Below are 13540 nucleotides of genomic sequence, written 5' to 3'. Positions count from 1 at the left end.
GTTGTGGTGTTCATTGAGGATATATTGGTGTACTCGAAGAATGAAGAAGAACACAAGGAACATTTGCGCTTAGTTCTCGAGAAGCTCAGGGAACATCAGCTATATGCCAAGTTCAGAAAATGTGAGTTTTGGTTGAAGGAAGTTGGATTTCTCGGACATGTTATATCTGGAGAAGGTATAGCAGTAGGCCCTACTAAGGTTCAGTCTGTCACAGAGTGGTTGGCACCCACCTCAGTTGGGGAGATACGTAGTTTTCTTGGACTCGCAGGATATTACCGGAGATTCATTGAGAATTTTTCCAAGATTGCGAAGCCCATGACGGAGTTATTGAAGAAGGACACCAAGTTCAAATGGACCGGAGAATGTGAGGCCAGTTTTCAAGAGTTGAAGAAATGTTTGGTTACAACCCCGGTACTAATTCTCCTGGATATATGCAAGGACTTCCAAGTATATTGCGACGCTTCTCGCCAGGGACTTGGACGTGTAATTATGCAAGACGGAAGAGCTGCTTCATATGCCTCACGACAACTTCAACCTCATGAGTTGAACTATGCCACGCATGATTTGGAGTTAGCAGCCGTAGTGCATGCACTCAAGACTTGGAGACATTTTCTCATTGGAAACCGTTGTGATGTATACATGGATCATAAGAGTTTGAAGTATATTTTCACGCAGAAGGAGTTGAATCTTAGGCAAAGGAGATGGTTGGAGCTCATAAAGGATTATGATATGAAGCTACATTATCATCCAGGAAAGGCCAATGTTGTAGCAGACGCTTTAAGCCGCAAGAGTTATGTCAATACTCTCTTAACTGGAGGATTACCTCAAGAGTTAGCCAAAGATCTCAAGGAACTTCGATTGGAGATAGTTCCGAGAGGTTTTGTAGCAGCATTCGAGGTCCAATCCACATTGTTGGGAAAGATTCGAGAAGCCCAGAAGACTGATAAGGAGATTGCAGAGATAAAGGAAAAGATGAGTAAAGGAAAAGCCAAAGGTTTTCGTGAGGATGAGCACGAAACTTTATGGTTTGAGGATCGTATTTATGTGCCCAATGACCCAGAGATCAGGAAGTTAATTCTTCAGGAAGCTCATGATTCGCCATACTCGATTCACCCAGGAAACACAAAGATGTATTTGGATTTGAAAGGAACGTTTCTGGTGGACAGGTATGAAGAAGGATATTACCGAGTATGTAGCAGTATGCGACGTCTGTCAGAGAGTCAAGGCTGAGCATTAGAAGCCAGCAGGACTACTTCAGCCTATGACGATACCCGAATGGAAGTGGGATAAGCTTGGCATGGATTTCATCACCGGGTTACCTAGGACACGATCAGGGTATGCCTCTATTTGGGTAGTAGTTGATCGCTTGACCAAGGTGGCTCACTTTATCCCCGTGAAAGCCACCTGTACGAGCGTGAAGTTGACCAAGATATATATGACCAGGATCGTATGTCTGCATGGAGTTCCGAGGACCATCGTATCAGATAGTGGAACACAGTTTACCTTGAAGTTTTGGAATCAGTTGCACGAAACTTTGGGTACTAGGCTAGAGTTCAGTATAGCCTTTCATCTGTAGACAGATGGACAGACCGAGAGAGTCAATCATATTTTGGAGGACATGTTCAGAGCTTGTGCGCTAGATTATGGATCTAGTTGGGATGATAATTTGCCTTATGCAGAGTTCTCATACAACAACTACCATGCTAGCTTGAAAATGGCCCCTTTCAAAGCTCTGTATGGAAGGAGGTGCAGGACACCATTGATATGGGATGAAGTTGGAGACCCTCAGTGTTTCAGACCAGATTTGATCAGAGATTCTAAAGAGAAGGTTAATTTGATTCGCGATAGACTGAAGGTAGCTCAGTCCAGGCAGAAGAGTTATGCTGACACTAAAAGCAAGGAGGTAGCCTATGAAGTCAGAGACATACTATATCTTCATGTGTCACCACTTTGAGGAGATAAACGATTTGGAGTTAAAGGAATGTTAGCCCCAAGATTGTAGGACCATACCGAGTTATGGAACGTATGGGTGAAGTGGCCTACAAGTTGGAATTACCCGAAGGATTGTCAGGAGTTCATGATGTTTTCACGTTTCCTAGTTGAAGAAGTGCCATGCTGAGATGGCCGATATTCCTCTGAGAGATACCGTGCCCCTGGAAGCAATTCAGTTGGAAAGTGACCTAACCTACAAGGAGAAACCTGTCAATATTCTTGAGTTTTCCAGCCGAGGTACACGCAGCAAGGTCATCAAGTTTTGCAAAGTTCAGGTGAGCCACTATACCGAGGAAGAAGCCACCTGGGAGCGAGAAGAAGACCTATGGAAAGACCACCACACCTATTTGCTAGCCAACGCAAATCTCGAGGGCGAGATTCATCATAGGGGGGTAGGTTTGTAACATCCCAATTTTCAATTTGGATGTTAATCATTAGGTCATCATATGCATCCACGATTCTTGCATTTTGAATTGGTTTTATTTGGATATTTTGATTCTAGAGACCTTAAGCAACTCAAGGACCATTTGAGAGAGTTAGAGGTTTTCATAGAATTCCATTTTTGAATTTTCAAAATTGGTAAATCCCGGGCGGACTCCTCCACCCTGCCGCTCGCCCCCTTCCCCAAGCACCCTGACCCCTTTAAATAGGGCTGAGGCCCGACCTCTTCTCCCCACCGAGCCGTCTCGCCGCCTTAGCCACCACCGCCGCCCGCTCAAGCCGCCCCCTTCCCCAAGCATCCATGAATAGTTTTCTTATAGATTAGTCCATGATCTTCAAACCCTCACTACTTTTTACTCGTTTATCCAAATCTAGTGAAACCAATGCCAAAATCTTCGTCTTGTTCCCCTCTGTCCAGATAAACAACTTGAACATGATTTTGAAAATTTAAAATTTGGTTTCAAGCAGATTTGTATTTGAACTTCTTTTGATCGTAGTTTGAGTTTCGTAGCTCCGATTTGATTGATTCTTTTTGAAAATCGAAGCTCTACACTTGAACTTTCTGTTTAGATCTTTTATCTTGGTTTTACCTTTGCATCTTATGCTTGAGTGCTTCTGTCATCCGTTTTACCTCCTCAGAAAGACAACGTCTCGATCATCCGTTTCTCAAACATCATGTAGTGCGAGAAATTCAACGGAGGAGATCGAGTCTTGTGGGGAAAAGTGCGCAAACCTCTGCAGAGTGTAGAAACTAATCATGGTTAGCCGCATCACCAGTTATGGACATCTTTAGTATCTGGTACTTGAATTATCATGTTGATCTCATCACTTTACTTAATAAAACTTGTTGGGTGTTCATGTTAATTTGGGATTGAGTTGGGGGTACCTTCTCAATAATTTCAACCAACTTTTTAGTTAATTAAAACATATTCCTTTGTTGTAGGGAAAAACTAGCTTTACGCAAATAATAACCATAGAGCCTCCACCAGCCATATATGCATGTAGTGATAGCTGTTATTTGTTCATTGCTCTTTAGTGTTATCTTGCCAGCATATTCCATGTGCTGACCTACACGGCAGCAACGTATTATGTTGCAGAATTTTCAGACTAAGAGTAAGGTGCGCTAGGTCGTTGTCGTGTACTCACTTTTGCCGTGGAGTTGGATGGACTGATTTATCTTTGATGCTTTCGCAGTTATCTTATTTTAGATGGCCTTCAGCCATATTATTGTAATAAGTACTCTTTTTGAGACACTCGATGTAATGAGGGTGTGATTGAACTCTGTTATAAATCCTCGAGTACTGTGTGTATCAGCAATACCGATCCAGGGATGACACTTAAACACAGAGACTTGACCGTCTGAGGTCGGGTCGCTACAATACCCGCTCTACTGCTAGGCTTTTCCCTAGTAGTGAGAGGGCCACAAGCCCTAGAGGCGCGCCCTAGGGGGGCTCCCCCCAGGATTGTGGGCCGCCCGGGACTCCCCTAACCCTAAGTCCGGCTGTATAAATACCCAAATATTCCTCGTATACCAAAGGGCAAACAAAAAAATACTTTTCGCCGCCGCAAGCTTCTGTTCTCGTGAGATCCCATCTTGGGGCCTTTTCCGGCACTTTGATGGAGGGGGATTCGATCACGAAGGGCCTACACCAATCTTGTTGCCCTTCCGATGATGTGTGAGTAGTTTACCACAGACCTAAGGGTCCATAGCTAGTATCTAGATGGCTTCTTCTCAATTTTTGATCTTCAATACAATGTTCTCCTCGATGTTCTTGGAGATCTATTCTATGTAATCTTCTTTTGTAGTGCGTTTGTGGAGATCCGATGAATTGTGGATTTATGATCAGATTATATATGAATATTATTTGAGTCTTCTCTGAAATCTTTTATGCATGATTAAGATAGCTTTTTATTTCTCTTTGATCTATTGATTTGGTTTGGCCAACTAGGTTGATATTTCTTGCAATGGGAGATGTGCTTTGTTTGGGTTCAATCTTGCGGTGTCCTCACCCAGTGACAGAAGGGGTAGCGAGGCACGTATTGTATTGTTGTCATTAAGGATAAAAAGATGGGGTTTTTACCATATTGATTAGATCTCTCCCTCTACATCATGTCATCTTGCTTAAGGCGTTACTCCATTCTTGTTAACTTAATACACTAGATGCATGCTGGATAGCGGTCGATGTGTGGAGTAATAGTAGTAGATGCAGACTCGTTTCAGTCTACTTGTCATGGACGTGATGCCTATATTCCTGATCATTGCTTAGATATCGTCATAACTATGCGCTTTTCTATCAATTGCTCAACGGTAATTTGTTTACCCACCGTATGCTTTCTACAAGAGAGAAGCCTCTAGTGAAACCTATGGTCCCCGGGTCTTTTATTATATTATTTTCAGATCTATAAAACAAAAAACCCAAAAATACCTTGCTGAAATTTATTTACTTTTATTTATCTTTTATACATATCTCTATCATATATCATCCTTGCAAGTAACTGTGAATGGATTAACAACTCCTTTATCGCGTTGGGTGCAAGTATTTGTTTGTTTGTGCAGGTGCTATCATTGGAGACTTGTGTGTTCCTCCTACTGGATTGATACCTTGGTTCTTAACTAAGGGAAATAATTATCTCTACTTTGCTGCATCACCCTTTCCTCTTCAAGGGAAAATCCAACGCAAGCTCAAGAAGTACCAGGAAGAATTTCTGGCACCGTTGTTGGGGAGGATCTACATCAAGCCTACCAAGTACATATCATAAACTCTCATCTCTTGCATTTACATTATTTGCCATTTGCCTCTCGTTTTCATCTCCCCCACTTCTAAAACGTTTTCAAAAAAGTACAAAAATATTTGCCTTTATGTCTTACTTGGTTTGTTTGCTTGTTCGCTTGGCATAGTTGCATATTTATTCCAAATCAGAATGCAAAAAGTTTATGGATCCTCATCCAGTTGCTAATATTTTTAAAATATCCAACTATGATGAACCAATTGCTAGTGAGTTGAGTGCACTAGATCATCTTTATGAAGTTTTTCTTGAAATTCATGAATTTGGAAATTGTGATGAAGTGCTAAAAGAGGGAATTTACGAAGTGATTCACGATAGCTCCTTGAATGAAAAGCATGATTGCAATGATGTTATTATAAATTCTATTAATGTCAATTGTGCTAAAAATATGCAAAACCCCAAGCTTGGGGATGCTAATTTTGCTATGTCCACTACTTATTGCAATGATCATGATTGGGGTGATAATGCTTATGATTTTGAAAATTTATTTAAGCCTCATGATGAATATTTTTGCGATAATATTGAAAGTGGGTTTGGAAGAGTGTCAACTCTAGCTAAAAATAAATCCACATATTTGGAGAGTGTTCAATCTTATGATTTTTTTTATAAAGTGGGTTTGAAGAGGTCATGACTTTAGTTGATGTTAATCCCAGTATCTTGGAAGATTATAAAACTTTTATGCATGTAGATCATGAAGAGAAAATTTTATATGATAGCTATATTGTTGAATTTGATTATGATCCTACATGTAATTATTGTGAGAGAGGAAAATATGGTCGTAGAAATTTTCATGTTACTAAATCACCTCTCGTTGTGTTGAGATTGCTACTGTTTCTTTCTTCTTCCTTGCATATGCTAGTTTTTGCTTGTCTTGATAAATATTTTCCCTATAAAATGCCTATGCATAGGAAGTATGTTAGATTTAAACTTCTTTTTCACATGCTATATGATGCTCTCTTTGTGCTTCAATTTTTCGTCTTTCATGTGAGCATCATTAAAATTATGAACGCCTAGCTAAAATGCTTTAAAGAAAAGCGCTTGTTGCGAGACAACCCAATGTTTTTATTTTCTGTTTTTATGAGAATATGCAATATTACTTCTATAATAATTGCGTTTTAGTGTTTTAATTAGTGTTTGAACCAAGTAAGACCTTTGCGATGATCTTAGGTGATAGTTGATTTGATTTTGCTGAAAAACAAAAACTTTTGCATCTAGTAGCAGAATTGTTAAAATTCACTGGAGCGTGATAAAAATCTGGTTTTTTTACACAAGATTGATATAAAAATTGCCTCTGTTATCCTATTTTTCATAATTTGTGGAGTTACAGATGTTGGGCTAAAGTCCAGATTACTATAGACTATTCCATTTTTTACAGATTCTGTTTTCATTGTGTTGTTTGCTTATTTTGATGAATCTATGGGTAGTATCAGGGGGGTATGAACCATGGAGAAGTAAGAATACAATAGATATAATACCAATATAAAAATGGAATGAGTTTAAAACAGTACCTAAAAGTGTTATTTGCTTTGTTTCACTAACGGATCTCAGAAGTTTTCTGTTGAGTTTTGTGTTGTGAAGTTTTGATGGACTACGGTATAAGGAGTGGCAGGACCCTAAGCTTGGGGATACCCAAGGCACCCCAAGGTAATATTCAAGGACAACCAAGCATCTAAGCTTGGGGATGCCTCATATGGCATCCCCTCTTTTGTCTTCAATCCATCGGTAAAATTACTTGAGGCTATATTTTTATTCACCACATGATATGTGTTTTGCTTGGAGCGTCTAGTATTATATGAGTCTTTGCTTTTTAGTTTGACACAATCATCCTTGCTATACACACCTTTTGAGAAGGACACACATTAATCATGAATTTATTAGAATACTCTATGTGCTTCACTTATATCTTTTGAGCTAGGTAGTCACTCTAGTGCTTCACTTATATATTTTTAGAGCACGACGGTGGTCCTATTTTCAAGAAATTGATGAAATGTCATTCTTCACTTATATTATTTTGAGAGTCTTATAAATAGTATGGAAATTTTCTTAGGTTATGAATTTGGTCCTAATATGATGGGTATTCAAGACGGATATAATAAAAACTTTCATGAAAATCACTGAATATACGAGAAGTTTGATTCCTTGCATTTGTTTTGAGATATAAAGATGGTGATATTAGAGTCATGCTAGTTGGTAATTGGGGATTAGTAAGAATATTTGTGTTAAGGTTTATGATTCCTGAAGCATGCACGCATGATCTCTAGTTATGTGATGAAGTTGGAGCATGATTTATTTTTGATTGTCTTCCTTATGAGTGGCGGTCGGGGACGAGCGATGGTCTTTTCCTATCAATCTATCCTCCTAGGAGCATGCGTATTAGTACTTTGTTTCAATGGCTAATAAAATTTTGCAATAAGTATGTGAGTTATTTATGACTAATGTCAACTCCATGGATTATACACACTCTCACTCTTCCATCATTGCTAGCCTCTTCGGTACAGTGCATTGCCCTTTCTCACCTTGAGAGTTGGTGCAAACTTCACCGGTGCATCCAAATCCCGTGATATGATACACTCTTTCACACATAAGGCACCTTATATCTTACTCAAAACATCCATCATACCTACCTATTATGGCATTTCATAGCCATTCCGAGAAATATTGCCATGCAACTTTCATCGTTCCATTTTATTATGACACATACCATCATTGTCATATCGCGTTCATATGCATGAGGCATTCATATAGAGTCATATCTTTGTTCTAGTATCGAGTTGTAATTCTTGAGTTGTAAGTAAATAAAAGTGTGATGATCATAATTATTAGAGCATTGCCCCATGTGAGGAAAGGATGATGGAGGCTATGATTCCCCCACAAGTCGGGATGAAACTCCAGACTTAAAATAAAAGGAGGCCAAAGAGACCAAAATAAAAAATGAGAGAAAAAGAGAGAAGGGACAATGTTACTATCCTTTTCCACACTTGTGCTTCAAAGTAGCACCATGTTCTTCATATAGAGAGTCTCCTATTTTGTCACTTTCATATATTACTAGTGAGAATTTTTCATTATAGAACTTGATACGTCTCCGTCGTATCTACTTTTCCAAACACTTTTGCCCTTGTTTTGGACTCTAACTTGTATGATTTGAATGGAACTAACCCGGACTGACGCTGTTTTCAGCAAAATTGCCATGGTGTTGTTTTATGTGCAGAAAACAAATATTCTCGGAATGACCTGAAACTCCACGGAACATCTTAGAAAAAATAAAAATAAAATCCTCGCCAAAGATGAAGACCAGGGGGCCCACACCCTGTCCACGAGGGTGGGGCCCCCCCCCTCTAGGGCGCGCCCCCTACCTCGTGGGACCCCTGGATGCCCTCCGACGCCAACTCCAACTCTATATATCTGCTTTTGGAGAGAGAAAAATCAGAGAGAAGAAATCATCGCGTTTTATGATACGGAGCCGCCGCCAAGCCCTAAAACCTCTCGGGAGGGCTGATCTGGAGTCCGTTCGGGGCTCCGGATAGGGGGATTCATCGTCGTCATCATCATCAACCATCCTCCATCACATATTTCATGATGCTCATCGCCATGCGTGAGTAATGCCATCGTAGGCTTGCTGGACGGTGATGGGTTCGATGAGATTTATCATGTAATCGAGTTAGTTTTGTTAGGGTTTGATCCCTAGTATCCACTATGTTCTAAGATTGATGTTGCTATGACTTTGGTATGCTTAATGCTTGTCACTAGGGCCCGAGTGCCATGATTTCAGATCTGAACCTATTATGTTTTCATGAATATATGTGAGTTCTTGATCTTATCTTGCAAGTCTATAGTCACTTACTATGAGTTATGATCCAGCAACCCCAAAGTGACAATAATCGGGACCACTCCCGGTGATGACCATAGTTTGAGGAGTTCATGTATTCACTATGTGCTAATGCTTTGTTCCGGTTCTCTATTAAAAGGAGGCCTTAATATCCCTTAGTTTCCGTTAGGACGCCGCTACCACGGTAGGGTAGGACAAAAGATGTCATGCAAGTTCTTTTCCATAAGCACGTATGACTATATACGGAATACATGCCTACATTACATTGATGAATTGGAGCTAGTTCTGTGTCACCCTATGTTATGACTGTTACATGATGAACCGCATCCGGCATAATTATCCATCACTGATCCGGTGCCTACGAGTTTTCCATATACTGGTTTACGCTTATTTACTTTCCTGCTGCTGCTGTTACAATCACTACAAAATACCAAAAACATTACTTTTGTTGTCTTTACTTTTGTTGCTGCTACCACCACTATCATATTACTGTGCTACTAAACACTTTGCTGTAGATACTAAGTTTCCAGGTGTGGTTGAATTGACAACTCAGCTGCTAATACTTGAGAATATTCTTTGGCTCCCCTTGTGTCGAATCAATAAATTTGGGTTGAATACTCTACCCTCGAAAGCTGTTGCGATCCCCTATACTTGTGGGTTATCAGAACTTCGCTTGTATATTCCAATAATGGGCTTCCTCAAATTTCCCTAGGTCTTCGTGAGAAAGCGAGTTGGATGCACACCCACTTAGTTTTCTTTTGAGCTTTCATACACTTATAGCTCTAGTGCATCCACTGCATGGCAATCCCTACTCCTTGCATTGACATCAATTGATGGGCATCTCCATAGCCCATTGATTAGCCTCGTCAATGTGAGACTTTCTCCTTTTTGTCTTCTCCACACAACCTCCACCATCATATTCTATTCCACCTATAGTGCTATATACATGGCTCACGCTCATATATTGCACGAGATTTGAAAAAGTTTGAGAACATTAAAAGTATGAAACAATTGCTTGGCTTGTCATCAGGGTTGTGCATGATAAATACTTTGTGTGATGAAGATAGAGTATGACAAGATTATATGATTTTATAGGGATAACTTTCTTTAGCCATGATATTTTGAGAAGACATGATTGCTTTATTAGTATGCTTGTAGTATTATTGTTTTTATATCAATATTAAACTTTTGTTTTAAATCCTATGGATCTGAATATTCATACCACAATACGAAAGATTACTTGATAAACATGTTAGGTAGCATTCCACATAAAAAATTCTGTTTTTATCATTTACCTACTCGAGGACGAGCATGAATTAAGCTTGGGGATGCTTGATACGTCTCCAACATATATATAATTTTTGATTGTTTCATGCTATTATATTATCCATCCTGGATGTTTTTATGCATTACTATGCTATTTTATATCATTTTTTTGGGACTAATCTATTAACTAGTGCCCAGTGCAAGTTGTTGTTTTTCCCTTATTTTTGTATTTTACAGAAAATCAATACCAAACGGAACAAAACTTTTTGAGGATTTTTCTTGGACTAGAAGACAACCACGAAGCTTTGGGAGGAGGCGAGAGGAGCCACAAGCCCTAGAGGCGCGCCCTAGGGGGGCGTCCCCCAGGCTTGTGGGCCCCTCGGGACTCCACTAACCCTAACTCCAGTTCTATAAATACCCAAATATTCCCCGTATACCAGAGGGCACAAAAAAATACTTCTTTGCCGCCGCAAGCTTCTGTTTTCATGAGATCCCATCTTGGGGCCTTTTCCGGCACTCTGCTGGAGGGGATTCAATCACGGAGGGCCTCTACACCAACATTGCTGCCCTTCCGATGATGTGTGAGTAGTTATAACACAGACCTAAGGGTCCATAGCTAGTAGCTAGATGGCTTCTTCTCTCTCTTTGATCTTCAATACAATGTTCTCCTCGATGTTCTTGGAGATCTATTCAATGTAATATTCTTTTGCGACGTGTTTGTTGAGATCCGATGAATAGTTGATTTATGATCAGATTATCTATGAATATTATTTGAGTCTTCTATGAACTCTTTTATGCATGATTAATATAGCTTTGTATTTCTCTCCGATCTGTTGATTTGGTTTGGCCAACTAGATTGATCTTTCTGGCAATGGGAGAGGTTCTTTGTTTTGGGTTCAATCTTGTGGTGTCCTCACCCAGTGACAGAAGGGGTAGCGAGGCACAATTGTATTGGTGCCATTAAGGATAAAAAGATGAGGTTTTTACCATATTGATTGGATCTATCCCTCTACATCATGTCATCTTGCTTAAGACGTTACTCCATTCTTGTTAACTTAATACACTAGATGCATGCTGGATAGCGGTCGATGTGTGGAGTAATAGTAGTAGATGCAGAATCGTTTTGGTCTACTTGTCACAGACGTGATGCCTATATTCATGATCATTACCTTAGATATCGTCATAACTATGGGCTTTTCTATCAATTTCTCAATAGTAATTCGTCTACCCACCGTATGCTTTCTTCAAGAGAGAAGCCTCTAGTGAAACCTATGGTCCCCAAGTCTATTTTATTATATTATTTTCAGATCTATAAAACCAAAAATCCAAAAATACCTTGCTGCAATTTATTTACTTTTATTTACTTTTGCACTTTTATTTATCTTTTATACCTATCTCTGTCATATCTCATCCTTGCAAGTAACCGTGAAGGGATTCACAACCCCTTTATCGTGTTGGGTGCAAGTATTTGTTTGTTTGTGTAGGTGCTATCATTGGAGACTTGTGTGATCCTCCTACTAAATTGATACCTTGGTTCTTAACCGAGGGAAATTCTTATCTCTAGTTTGCTGCATCACCCTTTTAACTTCAAGGGAAAAACCAACGCAAGCTCAAAAGTAGAACGCGCCACCCCATAGCACGCCACCGCGGTCAGGTACGCTGCGTCGCCGCAACTAGATCCGAGGCCGCTGCCCCGGGCACTGAGCTCCGCAGAGCAGAGCGACCAGAGGATCCTCTCACCCGTTTGAGGAAGGAGCGTGCCGCCAATGTGGCAGGGCCAACGACAGCAGCATCGGGGGGGCGAAGGGGAGGGCTAGCGGCACCATGTGAGGTTTTGCCCCCGAGTCGCTCGGGAGGGAGCGACGCGTGGGATTTTTTTTCACCTACTGTCTGGTTGTTGTTTAACAAAGCAAATATAATGTATTGTTACTTCCTTGTTCCTTAGCATATTGATTGTTGCAAAGGTTTGTTTCTTGATTTTTTTTCTCTCCTCTGCATATTGATTGCATTTGGTGCAGTCCATCTACAGCTACTGCTGGCAACTTCTTTGATTGTAACCAGGTGATCTGCAACTTGCCCCTGTCTTATTCTATTAATACATAGCTATGTGTTCTGTCAGATGCACCTTTCCTTTTCTCTAAACCTAATACTGCAACAAGCTACCTGGAAGATTGCTTGAAGCAATTTGAGATTGCGAGGAAGATCACCTAATGAATCCTGATTGCAACTTGAGATTGCATGATGGAAGATCCATTGATGAATCCTGATGAATCCCCTTTCCATGAGGTCCTTGAAGCCCCAACCCATTGATCTACGGGTAGATAAATATGAAGATGTGTAGAGGGGCGAAACAATCAAATAAGATAGGAGGTAGCTCCGGTTCCAACAAGACAATCAAGTTCCCAGCAGGTGTAGATGGAGGTGTTCAACTTGTGTTTTCTGTTGTGTCTTCTTCATATGCACCAAATGCAATCAATATGCAGAGGAACAAGCAAGAAACTAAATGACAACATGGCATTGTAATTGCTTTGCCAAACAACAATTAGACACCGTCGATCGATTAAATAGTGCATACAAACAAAGAAACAAAGTCGCCATCATCGCTCCATTTCAAAGGATGAACAGTGTGCCACTAAAGATTCATTTCAAGAGGATGAACAGTGTGAGTCATATGCCAACAAATGGACACTCTGAACTCAATGAAAAATTGAGGAAACATTAGATGCTCTAAACTTGATAAAAATTCAAACTATGTAGAGATGGACTAGTGCTTTAAAGTCTGAACTAGCCAATGCTTAGGTGTTTCTGTAAAACAAAGCAACTCGTCTAGGTGATGTGATGCAGGGTAGCAACGAGCCAACGACACTCTACATTTCGATTTGCGAAATCTCTTCTTTGTTGTGATCCCATCCATGTATCTTGGGCAGTAAAGAAAGGCACACTTGACGTGGATCCATAGATGGGGTGCTTGGCCCAAATATTGCATTCTTGATGTACTAAGATGATACATACCATCAATGGGTTTGATATTGAGGAGTAGCACATTCTTGTGTGGATGCAATCCTATAATCCCACAATTCCTATCCATCAGGCTCATGGTGGTTGTGTCTTCATCCACGTCAATGAAGTTGTCCCTGTTCAAATTCCAAGAATACTCAGAATCCTCTCCGCTTCTTCTTCGTCATCATCATAATCATTGTCGCTCGGTCCATACCTCTCATTGATGAT

The sequence above is a fragment of the Triticum urartu genome, chromosome 7A, assembly GCF_056163025.1.
Source record: "Triticum urartu cultivar PI428250 chromosome 7A, HENAU_Tu73, whole genome shotgun sequence".
NCBI lineage: Eukaryota > Viridiplantae > Streptophyta > Magnoliopsida > Poales > Poaceae > Triticum > Triticum urartu.
The sequence above is the reverse complement of the archived record's forward strand: the minus strand, read 5'-3'. Positions refer to the sequence as shown.